The 19366-nt window shown below is 41.4% G+C and overlaps 1 long non-coding RNA gene across 8 annotated transcripts in view; it reads left to right on the top strand.

Annotated features, from left to right (window-relative positions):
• Positions 1 to 19366, top strand: part of LOC102157437 — a 385071-nt gene that overhangs the window by 73609 nt on the left and 292096 nt on the right. For all 8 annotated transcript variants that reach the window (XR_002343406.1, XR_002343403.1, XR_002343413.1 and 5 more), the window contains exon 2: positions 8163 to 8357. This is a non-coding gene — a long non-coding RNA (uncharacterized LOC102157437). The remainder of the gene's footprint in view (positions 1 to 8162; positions 8358 to 19366) is intronic.

Genomic DNA, 19366 nt, shown 5'->3' with positions numbered 1-19366 from the left:
AACATAGGTTAGAACTTTTCATTCTAACTGCCACATTCCTAACTTCTCTTTCATATTTTCATCTCTTTTTCTATCTATTACTGTTTCTGGGTGATTTCCTCAGATCCATATTCCAATTCATGAATTGTTTCTTCGTCTGAGTCTAGTCTATTGTTTAGCATGTTTAACAAGTCTTTCTATTTGACTACTGTATCTTTCATGTTTAGAAGTTTGTAGTTGGTACATTTTCAAGTCAACTTGTTCTTATTTATTCTGTACTATTTGAAAAAGTTGCATTTACATTTCCTTTTCTCCCTTAGTATACTTTCTCACTTGAAAATCTGTTTAACAATTCTTATTTATTAAGCATAAATTATTCTGTTTTGGGGTCTTTGGACTTTCCCTTTTTGCTTTATATTGCCTCATGTGTTTTGTAATTTATGTCTATAAGTTCATCTTTAGGAATAGTTATCTTTAGAGGGAGTCCTGTCCATGCCCTGGGTTGTAGAGGCCTCTGATGACAAGGTTCACCATTGTACTTCCCCAAGTCCTACTACATCATTGCTTCCAAATCAATTTTGACATTGGGTTCTCAGCTCCAGATTCCCATATTGCACTGTAATGGCAAGGTGGCTTGTTTTGTGCTGGTGCATGCTATAGGCTTAAGGCTAAAACTTTTTTGCATATGTGGGAGTAGCTGTTGAAATCTCTCTCTGAGAGCCTGAGAAAGTCAGCTTGCTTTTTCCTGAAACCCTGGGCATGTTAAAGGAGGTTTTCAGGTAATGTCTATGCACTTTTCAGCATATTTTGTTGACAATCGGTGTGATGCAGAATGCCCATTCCTATTTCTTGGTGTATATAAGGCCCAAGGCTTAAATTCCTTTCTCACAAAGGTATGAACTTGTCAACTCTTAAAATATCTGGTCAAGTTTCTTCCAAGGACTATGTGATATTAAAAACTTCATGTATTCATGGTTATATGGTCCCTCTTCATTTCTGGCATATGAACATGTCCATTTCTTTTGAGCTCGGTTGTGTCTTTAACAAAAATATAGTTTCTTTGTATTTTGAATGACACTGGAGATTAGATAAACTAACATCTTGAAGGAGGTGCCACAGGACCATTGTTTATATTGTTTACATTTCTTGAAATGCCCTTCTTGGCCCTTCATATACCTGTTCCCTATCTCTCAGTTACTTCTTCTCCCTCTGATTTCAGTTCAAGCATTACCGACTCCAAGATCCATAAGATCAGGGATGTGAAAAAAAAAAATCTGTTCTAGTTTATCACAGCTTTACCTACTCCTACTTGTAATTCCTAGGAAAAGTACTATTCCAGGTGTCAAGGGCTAAGATAAATGAAGACAACTCAATGTCTGTAAATCCAAGCCCACATTTAGAATTTTTGTTTTCAAATCTTGGACAAGTGTGAAAGGTGTTGTGAAATTATGTGTTTTTGCATGTATGCTGTGACATGTCGGTGTTTATGATGTTGTATTATCAACCTATTTTTATAAGTAGGTTTAATTGTAGGGCTTGAGAGAATTACATGTGATTCAAATCTGTCTGCAACTCCGCCTCAAACAGAGTTGAGGACTGGCTGCCTAACCTATTTTTGGTTGAAGCCAAATGCCCTCTAGGAAATGTAAGGGTGAGGGAAGAGGAATTAGTCCAGATCTAGCTCACAGAATAAAAACACGGACAAGAATATCCTTAGGTGGCTCCACAAGCCTTTGAAAAAATTAAGCCCTAGAATCCACATGCCTAGCTAAACCCCTGGTGGAATTCACGAGTTGAATTTAGATTCAGAGCTGCACAAAAGGAGGACTTGAATTGAGGAGCGTGTTTTCAATGAAGTCATGAAAAGTTATTTTAGCTTTGCATCAAGGAAAGGTGCTACAGAGCCTCCTGGAGGGTACTTGAATAGCTTAATTAAGTTGTTAAGTACCATTGCTCCCATTAAGCAATTAAAGCTGAGGTAATTATGGGGGTGCTTCCTTGGGCTGTTCCCTCCTCCTCCACGAATGTCTCCTTTCTTCTCCTCTGACTGTGCTTTCAACAAGTGTTGGTTGAGCAGCTTTGGGGATCAGGGTGTCGACTCAGTGCTGTGGAGGGAAGGGGCCATCAGAGCTCAGTGCCAGCCCTCAACGGGTTGTAAGATAGTCTGGGGACAAGTCACAGGCTGAAGGAAAATGGGAAGACGTGCCATCTTCAGATGACAGGCCCGGGGAGACAACAGCAGGGAAGCTGTAAGGCCGAGGAGTGGTGTGGAAAGCCGAGGTGGGGAGGTGAAAGAGGTGGTGGAGAGCAGAGTGTGCACAGGGAGCTATGGATTTTGTCTCCTTTGGGGTCTTGAGGCCCTTCCCTCTCGAAATGAGCAACGGTTTTCTTCTCTAGGCTCTCTAGCACAATTTCTGGCCAAACAGGATATGTTTTTCATGCCTTTAAATTCTCTACTGAGAGATTAAATGAGATAATCTGTACAAGTGCATGACCTAATATTGGGCACATAATAAATCTTTAATGCGTATTTGTTCCCGCCTGTGAGGCCTCTGCGTTCTTTCCAAAATGAGGTCATGACTGGGTAGCCCGTAGCGGAGCTTTCCCTGGGTAGGTGAGTTGAATTGATGTCCAGAGGCCCCTAGGAGAGTTTGGAAACCCAGAAAGGAGAGGGGGTGGGGCTGAGGGAAAATCATAGCAGGAAACGGTGTGAGTTTAGCAGGCAGACAGTTAACTGGCAAACTGATCTGAAACTTAAAAACGTCCGTTGCAGGAGAACTTTGGCACAGGTTTAAGGACGGTGAATGAAGTTAAGGGATCGATCAAACGGAAACAGCAGGAAAGTTTTCAGACTACAGGACTGTGACTGAGATTTGAACCAATTAAAAAAAAAATCTTTCTTTTGAGTAAGTCTGATGACTGAGTGTGTAAATTGGCTCTGGGAGCCTTAAACACAGAGGATTAATTTACTGGTATTTCAAAATCAAGCCCAGAATAATGGTAATGGAATTCCTGTTGTGGCTTAGTGGGTTGAGAACCCGACAGTGTTCGTGAGGATGTGGGTTTGATCTCTGGCCTGGCTCAGTGCGTTAAGAATCTGGCGTTGCTGTGAGCTGTGGTGTGGGTCACAGACGAGGCTCTGTGACTGTGTTGCTGTGGCTATGGTGTCGGCTGGAAGCTGCAGCTCCGATTTGACCCCTGGCCTAGGAACTTCCATATGCTGCACTTGTGGCCCTCTAAAAAAGCAAAAAACAAACAAAAAATCATTTTTATTTACCTGCTCTAAAGCTGTCCTCAAGGACCTGAAAGCTCACATCAGCACTTTTACCTTTGTATCTTCAGAGCCTGGAACAGTCTGGCTCTCAAGGGCAGCTTAATTAATGTTGGCTGAATCGACTAAGAATTGAGCTTAGCACTTAAAATGCAGGAGAAGGGCACCCGAAGTGGGGGTGGGACGATGATGTCAACAGACTCTGATTGCTTTAGATCACTGCCCAGCGCTGTCCACAGACCTCTTCCCTAAGCAGAGGACTTGAGTGTAAAATGAAGGACCATCAGTCCTGCCAGTCAAGGAACGTGATTTATACCTGAAGGGAGTTACTTGAAGCATCAACAGTTTTCCTTGGTTTTTGTTACAGCTCTTTTGTTTTGTGACTCAGACACCAGGATTTGAATCACTCTGGGTGGGAGTCTGTGCGCCTACCCTGTCTCCCCTCTCCCCTCTAGAGGAACCCACGTGGGGCCATCAAAATCATCTGATTCACCCGCTTGAAGGCTTGTCTTGTGTCTTGTTTTGCTTTAACTTGAAGTTTTTCCAACTTTGTTGTTGTCTTTCACAACATTAACATTTTTGAAGCGCTCAGACCCTGGCCCCCACCCCTCTTTTCTGCTTTTCCCTGGACTGTCATCCCTTTTCTGGCTTTTATACAGATTCTTCAGGCTGTTTGGCAGTGTTAAACATCGTCCTCTTCCAGCTGTGCACGCTCCAGTTGCCTCCAGCCAGGAAAAGGTGGAGCTAAGTTCTATGAAGCTTCCTCTGAGCATCCACTCTCATCAGTCAAATGACAATGTTAGGCTCAAAATTTGGGTGTCTGTTTACACGGTGGTGAGGACTTTGCCTGAAATTCTAGGCTCACAGAGCAGAAATCCCAGGATCCCGGAAATCGGTACCCAAGACTGCACGGCGCTAAGCTTTCTATGTTAAGGGATAAAGAATGTGAAACTCAGACTTGTTCACATAGCTAAGATTTGAGAAATGGAAAGCAGTTTCCCAAAATGATCTTGTTTTCATTGGTGTTTGTTTTGTTTTGGTAGCTCGAAGTGAAAACACAATGCATTTGGTGGGAAAATATCCACATTGAATAGTTGTTTTCCAGGAACCTTTGGGAATTATGAAGCTTTATAATGTATTTGGTGTGCCAACAAGTGTCAAATGGAAACCCTTCCAGATGTTTTGCAGAAGTTGCTAAGTGATTTGTGGTGGTTTACAGGGGTACCCCTTGCTTCTCCAAGCTCTAGTCTGGGGAGGATAATCAAGGGGGGGGTGGTGACAGCCACAGAGGCATCAGAACCCCCTTATGCCTCAAGCTCCAGAAGTCAGTGGCCACATGTGGCCAGTGGCTGCCATGTTGGATGACATAAAACATTTTCATCGTCATAGAGTTTTATCGGACAGCGTTGCTTTATAGGAGGGGTTGGCAAACATTTCCTGTGAAAGACTAGGTAGTATGCATTTTAGGCTTTGTAGGCTAAGAGGCAGTTGATGATAGCACATGTCTCTGTGGCAACTCCTCAGCTTCTCCAAAGCAGCCACAGATGATGTGTAAACAAACGGTCGTTGTGTTCCAAGAAAACTCCTTGTACAAATAGGCCTATTTGCTGAGCCCTGCTTTATGGTGTTGGCTGCTGTGATGCTTTCTTTGTGGCTTTGGCATAAACCCTGCTAATCTACTAATCTTCTGTCCCAGCTGGGTGGTCAATAGCACAAACCTTTGATATCACTTAGCAATTTCACACACAACATTGTCAATGTATGTTTAATACAAATGTGAAGAACTAGAACTTAAAGTTTCTTTTTTGTGGGGTTAAAAATACCCCTACTTCAGCATGATTTTGTAGTTTTATCAGTTTGTAAAGTCATCATCTCTGGTTCTTTCCTCAAGCCCTAACCTCATCTTGACGATGAAGGAAGTGTCCAGTTAAACATGATGGGGACTTAAAACTGGCACAGGGGATCCTACGAAGTTCAATAAAAAGTACAGATATCATCCATGATCCGATTTAGACTAATCTGATTCCTTGTGTGCAGAATCCTTTGGAGGGCTGCTAACAGACCTCCCAGAACACTGCACTGGAAGGCAGAGGTAGTACACATTAACTAGCTTTGTGACCTTGGGCAAATAATTCACATGATCAGGCTTGTGTTTTCTAATTTTTCCTTCCAGCATTTAAAAAATTCTGTTGGAGGCTTATCCTAATTAATTGTCCAAAGCAGCAGCCCCTACATGTGCACTTTTGATTGGATGATGTCGCCCTCTACTGGATATCTTCTGTATCTGCACTGTGATTTCTTTCCAGTGCACCCTTTGCCTTGCTTTGCTTTGTTTAATTTTGCTCAGTCACTCAGGCATGGCTCCTCCATATGATTATATCATGAGCCACAGTGGTTCATTCATGATCAATAAGACATAAGCATAGAGAGAGAATTTAAATAGCCCCTTCACTTATTTTGTAAAAATAGAAGAAGCCGAACAATACTGTAGAATCAGAGTTACAAAAGACCTTAGACAGCACGCCAAAAATTTCATACAAATACCATATACTGTTTTCAAATACATAATTACCTTGTGAGAAAATAAAACATGGGAGGGAACAACACAGGCCAACTTCAGGGTGGAGATTGCTCCTGGGAGGGAGGGAGATAAATGGTATCAGGATAGGGGGACTTTGTAAAGTTTTACTTATTGAAAAGGCAGATCTGAGGACAATATGGCAAAATATTTAGTAACAGCTGGGCTGAGTAGGATAGGTATCACACAATAGTTGTATGTTTTTATAACACTCTTTGCACATAGGCCTATGGAAATCTTTTCCTACCTCTGGATGATATTTTTGGCAGACTCCAGTGTTTCCTGTCATTTTAGGTATTAATTCATAATCTCCCTTAAAGGTGCTCAGAAAGCCATTGAGCTCAAAAAGTCCCTTGAGCTCAGGGACAGCTACACACACACACACACACACACACAAAGCAGGGGCAAGAAGGAGAGGTCAGAGCAGAAAACTGGATGGCTGACTCATCTGCGGTTGGTGGTGCCTGCTGGCTTGGGCAGATGCCATGTGATGTGGGGACACATCTGGGCTCTTGGGAACATCTCCCCTGTGAGGGAGTCTCCCACTGTGCCTTTGTCTGGCCCGTTCCCCCCACCCCCATGCTTCTGGCAGATGGAGCTCTGGGGTTGTCTGGGATCTTATTCATCTGCTAAGGAATAGTGATATATATACAGATAGAGGTCGTGAATGTACACACACAAGGACTTGTTGAAACTAAAGACGTATTGCTCCAATTAGCTGATGATTTTGGTAATTAACAGTTAAGCCTAGTCTCATTTTATAAAAAGTAAACATATGCACACTGAGGTACATGGAACAATTGGCCAATGGGGGACCTGGTGTATAGCACAGAGAACTCTACCCAATATTCTGTGATAATCTATAAGGGAAAAGAATCTGAGAGAGAATGGATATGTGTAAGTCATGGTCCAGTGCAGAGCTCATTAAGCACTTTATTATGACATTGAAAGTTTAAACAACCTTCTTCTGTCTTCCTGGGATTGTTATCCATCAATTTGTCCATCCTTCCATCCATCCATCCATCCAACAAACATTTGTAAGGACAGGACTCTGGAGGTTTAGAGGTGCACCCAAAGGTGATGGAATTTTATTAAGTATATTGAGGGTTTTGAGCATGTTTCATTCCTGCCCCCCCACCCCCCGCTTATGAACAGGTGTGCCTGGCAGTGAAGAGGTGCGTGTGGCACCTCGCCATGAGTGTACAGTGTGTGTGCAAGCATGCATGGAAGCCTGGAGTGTTGACTTTTAAATGAGGTACCTCTAGATGTCTCTTTTACCTTTGGTGAGTCTTTAAACAGGTGAAACGTCAGAATGCTTCAGAGTATATGGAACCCACGTTTCCAAAGGCCATTTTCAGGATTTTAAAATTTGAAGTGAACTCAGTAATTTAATTATTTGTTAGGATGAATAATATTCTCTTAGGAGAACAGCTGCTTCCTTCAGTTCATGGATGGAAAGAGACTAAATACTTGGACATTTTCAGTCTCTTGTTAAGAGTTTGTCAGCATATGGAACATGTGTGTATTTGCAGGAGTAGGGGGGCTTCTGGGGTGGGGAGGGAGCTGGGGAGAACACAGCTGGCTGCTTAGGGAGGCTCCCAGACCACCCCCTGTGGTAAGGTCACCTCTGGGCCAGGGAGGTGCGTAGGGAGACTCCTCCCATATGGAGTTTTGTGAGTGTTGAGCACAGGTCCCTGGGTGTGTGTGTGTGTGTGTGTGTGTGTGTGTGTGTGTGTGTGTGTGTGTGCGTGCGTATGCATGTGAGAGAGAGAGAGGGAGGGAGAGTTAGTTAATTCTATTAACATTCCATAGATTTACTTTTTTTGTGAAAATCAGTTTGAGAAAGTCTGTTCTAGGTAACTAATAATGGTAATTACAACCAGAACATTCTCTTTCTGGGATGGTACCCAAAATTACCATGAGGTTTGCAGAATCTCCCTCCCCTGGCCTCAAACATCCCTATCTTTCTGTGTAGATACAAGTCTCCATCATATCAACAGTTGCTGTGAGGCAGCTTGCATCATGGTTTCCTTGCAGAGACTGAGGAAATAGTCCCCTCCCTGTGTGAGATGTGGGATGCATCCCGTTCTCACTGGTGCCCGTGGGGACTCCTGCAGATGACCCACGTCACTTCCACACTCACGTTTATTGGCCTCACAGTTGGAGGGGGTACCGAGTAAATGGTATCTCCCCCAAATTCATGCCCATTAGGAACCTCAGAATGTTCCCTATTTGGAAATAGGGTCTTGGCTGATGAAATTAGTTAGGGATCTTGAGATGAAGTCATCCCGAATTTAGAGCAGGTTCTGAATTCAATCATTGGTGTCATTACAGAGGAAAGAAGAGGGGGATTTGCATGGAGGAGAGATGCAGAGAAGATGGCCATGGGAAGAAAGGGGCAGAGGATGGCGTGGGACAGCTAAACACCCGAGAGCACCAAGGACTGAGGGACTCCAGGAGCTTGGAAGAGCCCCTGCAGGTGTGTGGCCCCAAGGATCCTGAGATTTCAGTCTTCTGGCCTCCAAAATGGTGAGGGAATACATTTTAAGCTATCAAGTGTGCAGTCATTTGTTGGAGCAGCCCTAGGAAAAATAAAGGGTGTTATTTCTTGGTATTTCTTCCTATATTATTCAAACCCATTGATTACATTCAATGCAGAGGGTCTTTGGTTAAACAAATTGTGTTCCCAGAGTTCCCGTCATGGCACAGCGGAAATGAATCCAACTAGGAACCATGAGGTTGCAGGTTCGAGCCCTGGCCTTGCTCAGTGGGTTAAGGATCCGGCGTTGCCGTGAGTTGTGGTGTAGGTCACAGACGTGGCTCGGATTCTGTGTTGCTGTGCCTGTGGTGAGGGTGGCAGCTGTATTTCCGATTAGACCCCTAGCCTGGGAACCTCCATATGCTGTGAGTGCAGCCCTAAAAAGCAAAAAAAAAAAAAAAAAAAAAAAAAGCAAAAAATAAAATTGTGTTCTAAACTTTGTTGGGAACTGCACTTATGTTGACTAATGGAAATATATAGCAGCTCTATTCTTAGATAGTCATTCCTTCACTTATTTTCTCATGTAAAATACACACGCATATGTAGTTTCCTAATGTTTATGAGTCAACAACTATTTTCTCAAGGGCTTATGAACCCCTAATAGGGAGCAACTCACAGTAGTACCCTGAGTTCTGTGTTAATTCTTTGGTGCAGGGCAGAGGAAAAGAAAAGACATTATTCCCTTTTCTGGGACAGAAAATCAACCAGACCCCATTAAAAAAAAAAAAAAAAAAGATTGTTTGTTCAATATCCTTCTCCCTAATGTTAACCCTATTTCTAACTCCAGGAAGGATCCTATGCTCTAAAACTGTTACTGCCATCAGTACCCATCCCCCACCTTCCAAATAAAATTCACTCCTCGTGCAGTTTATCTTTTCTGGGATGTGCTTAATCAGATTATTTCTAGTTTAGATTAACCAATGAATTCTTGACTTTCTTATAAACTAGGAACTAGCCTTTTAAGAGGCTACTTGTGTAATTGTTACCTGCTTTACTTTTAGCCACTGAAAGGTTGGAATGAGCCTTAATGCTTCAGCTTGAAAAATTAATTAACATTTTAATTAAGCTATTGTTGATTTACAATATTGTGTTAGTTTCAGGAGAGCAGCAAAGTGATTCATTTATGCATGTACATACATATATATTCTTTCTCAGATTCTTTTCCATTATAGGCTTTGCAAGATATTGAATATAGTCCCCTGCACTATGAATAAATCCTTGTTGTTTATACATTTATATATAATAGTGTGTACCTGTTCATTCCATACTCCTAATTTGTTTCTCCCTGCGTTCCCCTCTGGGTAACCATAATTTTTTTTCTAATTCTATGAATCTGTTTCTGTTTTATAAGTCAGTTCATTTGTATCATTTTTAAGATTCCACCTATAAGTGGTCTATGGTAGTTGTCTTTCTCTGCCTGACTCACTTAGTGTGATAATCTCTAGGTCCATCCATGTTGTTGCAAATAGCATTATTTCATTCTTTTTCATGGCTGAGTAATGTCCCATTGTGTATATGTACCACATCTTCTTTATCCATTCCTCTGTCAATGGATATTTAGGTTGCTTTCATGTCTTGGCTTTTGTTAATAGTGCTGCAGTAACATTGGGGTGCATGTCTCTTTTTGAATTATAGTTTTCATCTTTTTTGGATATATGCCCAGGAGTGGGCTTGCTGGATCATATGGTAACCCTACTTTCAGTTTTTTAAGGAACCTCCATACTGTTTTCCATAGCGGCTGCACCAGTTTACATTCCTGCCAACAGTGTAGGAGGGTTCCCTTTTCTCTGCACCTTCTCCAGCACTTAATGCTTAATCTTTGTAAAGAAGTTTTACCAGAATACTGCACTGCCTTTGATTGTTCTCAGGATGATCTTTTGGGAGCCAGACTTGCACTATCCCTGGGGTGGGGAGTGCCAATCAATGACCTGGGGACCTTGCTCAAAGAAAAGAGGATCTGTGACTGGTTTTGAGGGGATTGAGGCAAGGGGAGGAGACTGGGCACTGGATCCAGCTGGGACATGAATCTCATTGTCAGAGAGCTGATCTGATTCTGGGGACTCAGCATGATGATGAGGAGAGGAGTTGGGCTTGCCTCCCAGTATCAGTGGTACTAAGGAGTAAAAAGGGATGACCTAATACATTTTCACTTTTTCTTTATGCAGGTCGAGGGTGTTTCACTTATTTTTGAGGTCTAAAAAATTAGTGTCATCCGTATCTTTAAAAAAGTCTATGGGGAGTTCCCGTCATGGCTCAGTGGAAACAAGTATAATTAGCATCCGTGAGGATGCAGGTTCGATCCCTGGCCTCACTCAGTGGGTTAAGGATCTGGCACTGCCATGAACTGTGGTGTAGGTTGCACACGTGGCTTGGATCTAGTGTTGCTGTGGCTGTGGTATAGTCTGGCAGCTGCAGGTCTGATTTGACCCCTAGCCTGGGAACCTCCATATGCCAAGGGTGCGGCCCTAAAATGACACACACACAAAAAAGTCTAGATTAATATTTTTGATCTCAAAACCAAGTGAAACACAATAAATCTTCATGAAGAAAAAGTGACAAAATATTACCTCATTCTCCCCTTTCGTGTCGCCTTTGACAGCTGGTGCCTGTCTGTCCACATCCCCTGTGAACATGTTGTTCTTACTGTTGCTCTCTTTGGGTTTGTTTCCCCCCAAATGAATTACATTATAAACATTTTGTGACACTTGCTTTCACTCAGTCGTATATCACGGACATCTCTCTGGGCAAACTGTTCAATAGTTGTAATATCCCACTGCATGGACTTAAAGAACTTTATGCAATCATTTCCTTCAGGACAGACCCTTTGTTCCCCCTCCGGGTTTTTGACACTAAAAACATCATTATTCATACATTTGTACATATTTCTTGTAGCATAACATCCCCAAAAGTGGGGCTCTTGGGCAGAGTGTGTGTATTTTAATAGATATTTCTGATTTACTTTCCAAGAAATGTGATTGCATTTTACACTCTGAACTACAGTGTAAGAGTCTGTTTCTGATAGTCTTGCCACCACCGGATGATATCAGTGTTTTTTATTTTTGCCAACCAGATGGATGAGTGATGTTTTCTCCTTGCTGATTTCACTTGTTTTTCTCCTCTGTAAACCTAAAGAAGAGCTTTCCTGGGGAAAAAAGTGACAGATGTAGTTTAAATTCTGGCTCTGCTTACTCCTTGCTCTGTGGTCTTGGGAAAGTTAGTTACCTTTTCTAGTTCTCAGTCTTGCAACCTGTGAAATTGTTACAGGCATTAAAAATAATAATACAGGAATTCCCACCATGGCTCGGTGGGTTAAGAATCTGACTGCAGTAGCTTGGGTTGCTGAGATTGCACAGGTTTGATCCCAGGATCTGGTGTTGCGGCAGATGTGGTGTAGTTCACAGGTGCAGCTTGGATTCAGTCCCTGGCATGGGAACTTCTATATGCCAAGGGCGTAGCCATATAATTAAAAAAAATACACATAAAGCTCATAACTCAAGGAGTTCCCGTTGGGCTTGTACTGCTATAAACTTTCCTCTTAGGAGTTCCCGTCATGACGCAGTGGTTAACAAATCCGACTAGGAACCATGAGGTTGTGGGTTCGATCCCTGGCCTCGCTCAGTGGGTTAAGGATCCGGCATTGCCGTGAGCTGTGGTGTAGGTTGCAGACGCAGCTCAGATCCCACGTTGCTGTGGCTCTGGTGTAGGCTGGTGGCTATGGCTCTGATTTGACCCCTAGCCTGGGCAACTCCATATGCCACGGGAGCGGCCCAAGAAATGGCAAAAAGACAAAAAAAAAAAAAAAAATCTCATAACTCAATCTCCAACAGTTATAAGATCTCAATACATGGTACCTATTATTGTTATAATTAATAAATAGTGATATAAAACTCTGGAGATAGAATTTCAGATTCATTATTACATTATGTCTCCTGGTTACCAATGTGGTTACCTCAATTTACAAGCTAAGTTTAAATGAATTAAAAATATGCTTAAACTGGAGGTCCCATCATGGCTCAGTGGTTAATGAACCCCATTAGTATCCATGAGGATGCAGGTTCGATCCCTGGCCTTGCTCAGTGGGTTAAGGATCTGGCTTTGCCATGAGCTTTGGTGTAGGTTGCAGATGCAGCTTGGATCCCATGTTGCCGTGGCTGTGGTATAGGCCAGCAGCTGCAGCTCTGATTTGATCCCTAGCATGGGAACCTCCATATGCCGTGGGTGCTGCCCTAAAAAGACACACCTGAAAATATACTTAAACTCTCTATATTTGATTTTATCTTATAGGGGTAGTTTACTGTTTATTATATCATTAATTTATTTTTTTGGCCATACCTGTGGCATGCAGTAGTTCCTAGGCTAGGGATTGAACTCCAGCCACAGCAGTGACAACATCTAGTGCTTAACTGCTAGGTCACCAGGGAACTCATAAGTTATTAATTAAATTACTCATTTCATTAAAGGACAGTTTCTCAAGCAATGGCCATATCATAAGGACTGTGCTAAGCATTAAGGATTTATCAGTCATGATAGGTTAGGCCAGGCTGTGATAAAAAAGCATTCTAAAATCTTGGTGGCCTAAAACTGGAGCTCAACTTCTCTCCTAAAAACAACAAAATTTACAACCAAATGCTGAGCAATCTTCAACCAAATGGACCAGAAACTTTCAAAAAGATGTCCTACTCCAGAAGTCAAAGAGGAGGTCACATCACGAGGTAGGAGGGGCGAGTACACAATATAAGCAACCCCATACCTCCCAAGTGGGAAGCCCCACAGACTGGAAAGTAACTGTATCACAGAGACTCACCTATGGGAGTGAGAATTCTGAGCCCCACATCAAACCTCCACGCATGGGGATCTGGCACTGGGAGAAAGAGCCCCTGGGGCATCTGGCATTGAAGGGCGGTGATGCTTGTGCACAGGAGCTCCACAGGACTGGCAGAAATGGAGACCCCATTCTTGGAAGGTGCACACAGATTTTTCATGTGCACTGGGTCCCAGGGCAAAGCAGGGTCTCTGTGGGAATCTGGGTTGGACATGGCTGCTGTTCTTGGAGGACCTCCTGGGAAAGCAGGGGTGAATGTGACTTGTTGTGAGGGAAGGACATTGGAAGCAAAGCTCTTGGGAATACTCATCAGTGTGCCTTTCTCTGGAGGTGGCCATTTTGGGAAAATCTGGCCCCACCCATCAGACCTGAGAAGCCCCAGGGCAAACAACAAGCCAGGTGGGATCACAGCCCCACCCATCAGTAAATAGGCTTCCTAAAGACCCCTCAGGTGCACAGCTGCCTCTAATCTCACCCAGAGACAAAGCCCCACCCACCAGAGGGATAGGAATCAGCTCCACTTACCAGAGGGCAGGCATCAGTCCCTCCCATCAGGAAGCCTACAGCAAGCCCCTCTACCAATTTCAGCCACAAGGGGGGCAGACACCAGAAGTAAGAGAGGCTACAACTCTACTACCTATAAAAAGGTGACCACACCAAAAAGCTATAAAAATGAAAAGACAGAGAACCATAACCCAGATGAGGGAGAAAGGAAAAACCCCAGAAAATCAGCTAAGCGATGAGGAGATTCTTAGCTTCCAGGAAAAGGACTTTAGACTGTGGATGCAGAAGATGATGCAAGACATTGGAAATAAACTGGAGGCAAAGATGGATAACTTACAGGAAACACTCAGCAAAGAGATATGCGATATAAAACTTAAGCAAGAAGAGATGCAAAATAAAATAACTGAAATAAAAAATTCATTAGAAGCAGCCAACAGCAGAATACAGGAGGCAGAAGAACAAATAAGTGAGGTAGAGGACAGATTAGTGGAAATCGTCGATGCAGAACAGAAAAGAGAGAAAAGATTGAAAATGAATAAAATGGATTCTCAGAGAACTCTGGGACAATGTTAAATGTGCCAACATCTGTATTATAGGGGTGCCAGTAGGAGAAGAGAGAGAAAGGGACAGAAAAAATATTCCAAGAGATAATAGCTGAAAACTTCCCTCACATAAGAAAGGAACCACTCACTCAAACCCAGGAAGCACAATGAGTACCATATAAAATAAACCCAAGGAGGAATACACCAAGACACATATTAGTCAAACTGACCAAAATTAAAGACAAAGAGAAAATCCTGAAAGTGGCTAGGGAAAAGAAAGAATTGACATACAAGGGAACCCCCAATAAGGTTATTGGCAGATTTTTCAGCAGAAACTCTGCAGGCTAGGAGGGAGTGGCATGATATACTTAATGTGATGAAAGGATAAACCCTCCAACCAAGATTACTTTACCCAGCAAGGCTCTCATTCAGATTTGAAGGAGAAATCAAAAGCTTCACAGATAAGTAAAAGCTAAGAGAATTCGGCAACACAAAACCAGCTTTACAACAAATACTAAAGGAACTCCTCTAGGCAGAAAGGAAAAGGCTGCAACCAGAAACAAAAATACCACAAATGACAAGGCTCACCAGTAAAGGTATATATACAGTAAAGATACAAAATCATCCATGCACAATTATGCCACCAAATCAGAAATCATGAGAAGATGAGGGTACAAATGCAGGACACTGGAGATGAACTTGCAATTAAGAGAACAACAACTTAAAACAATCTCATATATATATAGACTCTTATATCAAAACTTCAGAGTAACTGAAAACCAAAAATGTATGGTTGATATACACACACAAATAAGAAAAATCAACTCAAATACAACACTAAAGAGAGTCATCAAACCACAAGAGGAGAGAACAAGAGAAGAAGGAAAGAAAAAAAGAGCAACAAAAACAAATCCAAAGCAATTAATAAAATGGCAATAAGAACATATATATCAATAAGTACCTTAAATGTTAATGGACTAAACACCCCAACCAAAAGACATAGACTAGCTGAATGGATACAAAAACAAGACCCATATATATGCTTAGCTGAATGGATACAAAAACAAGACCCATATATATGCTGTCTTCAAGAGACCCACTTCACTTCTAGGGACACATACAAATTGAAAGTGAGAGGATGGAAGAAAATATTCCATGCAAACGGGAATCAAAAGAAAGCTGGAGTAGCAATGTTCATATCAGACAAAATAGACTTTAAAATGAAGAATATGTTAAGGGATAAGGAAGGTCACTACCTAATGATCAAAGGATTAATCCAAGAAGAAGATATAATAATTTTAAATATCTATGCCCCCAGCCTAGGTTACCACAATATATAAGGCAACTGCTAACAACCTTAAAAGGACAAGTCGACAATAACACAATCATAGTGGGGGACTTTAACACCCCACTTACAGCAATGGACAGATCATACAGACAGAACATCAATAAGGAAACAGGCCCTGAATGAAGCATTAGACCAGAGGGACTTAATAGATATTTATAGGACATTCCATCCAAAAGCTGCAGAATACACACATTCTTCTCAAGTGCACATGGAACATTTTCTAAGATTGATCACATCCTGGGCTACAAATCAAACCTCAGTAACTTTAAAAAAATTGAAATCATATCAAGCATCTTTTCCAACCACAATGCTGTATGACTGGAAACCAACAACAAGAAAAAAAAAAAAAAACTGCAAAAAAACACAAACACGTGGAGACTCAACAACATGCTACTAAACAACGAATGGATCACTGAAGAAATCAAAGAGGAAATTAAAAAATACCTGGAAGCAAATGACAAAAGATATGACACTCCAAAACCTATGGGCTGCAGTAAAAGCCGTTCTAAGAGGAAAGTTTTTTTTTTTTTTTTGTCTTTTTGCTATTTCTTTGGGCTGCTCCCATGGCATATGGAGGTTCCCAGGCTACGGGTTGAATCGGAGCTGTAGCCACTGGCCTACACCAGAGCCACAGCAACACGGGATCTGAGCCGCATCTGCAGCCTACACCACAGCTCACGGCAACGCCAGATCCTTAACCCACTCAGCAAGGCCAGGGACCGAACCCGCAACCTCATGGTTCCTAGTCGGATTTGTTAACCACTGCGCCATGACGGGAATTCCTAAGAGGAAAGTTTATAGCAGTACAAGCCCACCTCAGAAAACAAGAAAAAGCTCAAATAAACAAACTAATTTTACATCTACAGCAGCTCAAGAGAGAAGAACAGACAAAACCTATAGTTAGTAGAAGGAAAGAAATCATAAAGATCAGAGCAGAAATCAATGAAATAGAAACAAAGAAAACCATAGAAAAGATCAATGAATGAAAAGCTGGTTCTTTGAAAAGATCAGCAAAATTGATAAACCCTTAGCCAGACTTCACAAGAAAGAAGAGAGAGGACTCAAATCAATAAAATTAGAAATGAAAAAGGAGAAATAACAACAGACGTCACAGATACAAATGATCGTGAGAGACTACTATATGCAACTATATGCCAATAAAATGGAAAACCTAGAAGAAATGGACAAATTCTTAGAAGGGTACAATCTTCCAAGACTAAACAAAGAAGAAATAGAAAAGATGAATGGACCAATCACAAGTACTGAAATTGAAACTGCGATTAAAAAACTTCCAACAAACAAAAGTCCAGGACCAGATGGCTTCACAGGTGAATTCTATCAAACATTTAGAGAAGAGCTAACATCTATCATTCTGAAACTATTCCAAAAAATTTCAGAGGAAGGAACACTCCGAAACTCATTCTATGAGGCCAACATCACTGTGATACCAAAACCAGACAGATACCACAAAAAAAGAAAACTACAGGCCAATTTCACTGAGGAACATAGATGCAAAAATCCTCAACAAAATACTAGCAAACCACATCCAACAATACATTAAAAGGATTGTATATCATGACCAAGTGGGATTTATCCCACGGATACAAGGATTCTTCAGTATCTGCAAATCCGTCAGTGTGATACACCACATTAACAAACTGAAGAATAAAAACCATATAATCCTCTCAATAGACATGGAAAAAGCCTTTGACAAAATCCAATACCTATTTCTGATAAAAACTCTTCAGAGAATGGGCATAAAAGGAACCTACCTCATCATAACAAAGGCCATATATGACAAACCCACAGCTAATAACATCATTCTCAATGGTGAAAAGCCGAAAGAATTCCCACTGAGATCAGGAATAAGACAAGGATGTCTGCTTTCGCCACTACTCTTCAACATAGTTTTGGAAGTCCTAGCCACAGCCATCAGAGAAGTAAAAGAAATAAAAGGAATCCAAATTGGAAAGGAAGAAGTAAAACTATCATTGTTTGCAGATGACATGAGACTATACCTAGAGCATCCTAAAAACTCCACCAGAAAACTGTTAGAGCTCATCCATGAATTTGGCAAAGTCGCAGGATACAAAATGAAAACACAGAGATCGACAGCATTTCTATACACTAACAATGAAAGAGCAGAAAGAGAAATTAGGGATGCAATCCTTTTTACCATCGCATCTAAAAGGATAAAATACCTTGGAGTAAACCTACCTAAAGAGACAAAAGACCTGTGCTCTGAAAACTCTTAGACACTGATGAAAGAAATCAGAGATGACACAAATAGATGGAAAGACATACCATGCTGTTGGATTAGAAGAGTTAGTATTATCAAAATGACTATACTACCCAAGGCAATCTACAGATTCAGTGCAATCCCTATCAAAGTACCAAGGACATTTTTCACAGAACTTGAACAAAATATTTTAAAATTTGTTTGGAAGTGCAAAAGACCCAGAATAGCCAAAGATATCCTGAAAAAGAAAAATGGAGCTGGAGGAATCAGGCTCCCTGACTTCAGACTATACTACAAAGCTACAGTCATCAAAACTCTATGGTACTGGCACAAAGACAGAAATATAGATCAGTGGAACAGGATAGAAAGCCCAGAATTAAACCCATGCACCTACAGCCAACTAATCTATGACAAAGCCCAGAATTAAACCCGTGCACCTACAGCCAACTAATCTATGACAATGGAGAAAAGACAGCCTGTTCAATGAGTGGTACTGGGAAAACTGGATGGTCACATGTAGAAAAATGAAATTAGAACAATTCCTAATGCCATACACAAAAATAAACTCAACATGGATTAAAGACCTAGATATAAGACCAGATACTATAAATATCTTAGAGGAAAATGTAGGCCAAACACTATCCGACATAAACAACAGCAACATCTTCTCAGATCCACCTCTTAGAGTAATGACGGTAAAAACAAAACTAAACAAATGGGATTTAATTAAACTTAAAAGTTTCTGCACAGCAAAGGAAACCCTAAACAAAGTGAAAAGACAACCCACAGAATGGGAGAAAATATTTGCAAATGAATCAACTGACAAGGGATTCATCTCCAAAATTTATAAACATCTTTTGCAGCTCCATACCAAAAACAAACAAACAAAACAAAACAAAACAAAAAACAAGCAACCCCATCAAAAAATGGGCAGAAGATCTAAACAGACAGTTCTCCAAAGAAGACATACAGATGGCCAAAAAAACACATGAAAAGATGTTCAACATCACTCATTATTAGAGAAATGCACATCAAAACCACTATGAGGTACCACCTTCCACCAGCCAGAATGCCCATCATCCAAATGTCTACAAACAATAAGTGCTGGAGAGGGTGTGGAGAAAAAGGAACCATAGTACACTGTTGATGGGCTTGTAAATTGATGCAACCACTGAGAAAAACAGTATGGACATGCCTCAGAAAACTAAACATAGAACTACCATTTGATCTAGCAGTCCCACTCCTGGACATCTATCCAGAGAAAACCATGACTCGCAAAGACACATGTACTCTGATGTTCATTGCAGCACTCTTTTCAATAGCCAAGACATGGAAACAACCTAAATGTCCATCGACAGAGGAGTGGATCCAGAAGATGTGGTACATATACACAATGGAATATTACTCAGCCATTAAAAGGAACGAAATACTGTCATTTTTAGCAACATGGATGGACCTAGAAATTACCATGCTCAATGAAGTTAGTCAGACAATGAGACACCAACATCAAATGCTATCACTGACGTGGATTCTGAAAAAAGGAC

Source organism: Sus scrofa, chromosome 1 (assembly GCF_000003025.6).
Source record: "Sus scrofa isolate TJ Tabasco breed Duroc chromosome 1, Sscrofa11.1, whole genome shotgun sequence".
NCBI classification, from domain to species: domain Eukaryota; kingdom Metazoa; phylum Chordata; class Mammalia; order Artiodactyla; family Suidae; genus Sus; species Sus scrofa.
The sequence above is the reverse complement of the archived record's forward strand: the minus strand, read 5'-3'. Positions and strand labels throughout refer to the sequence as shown.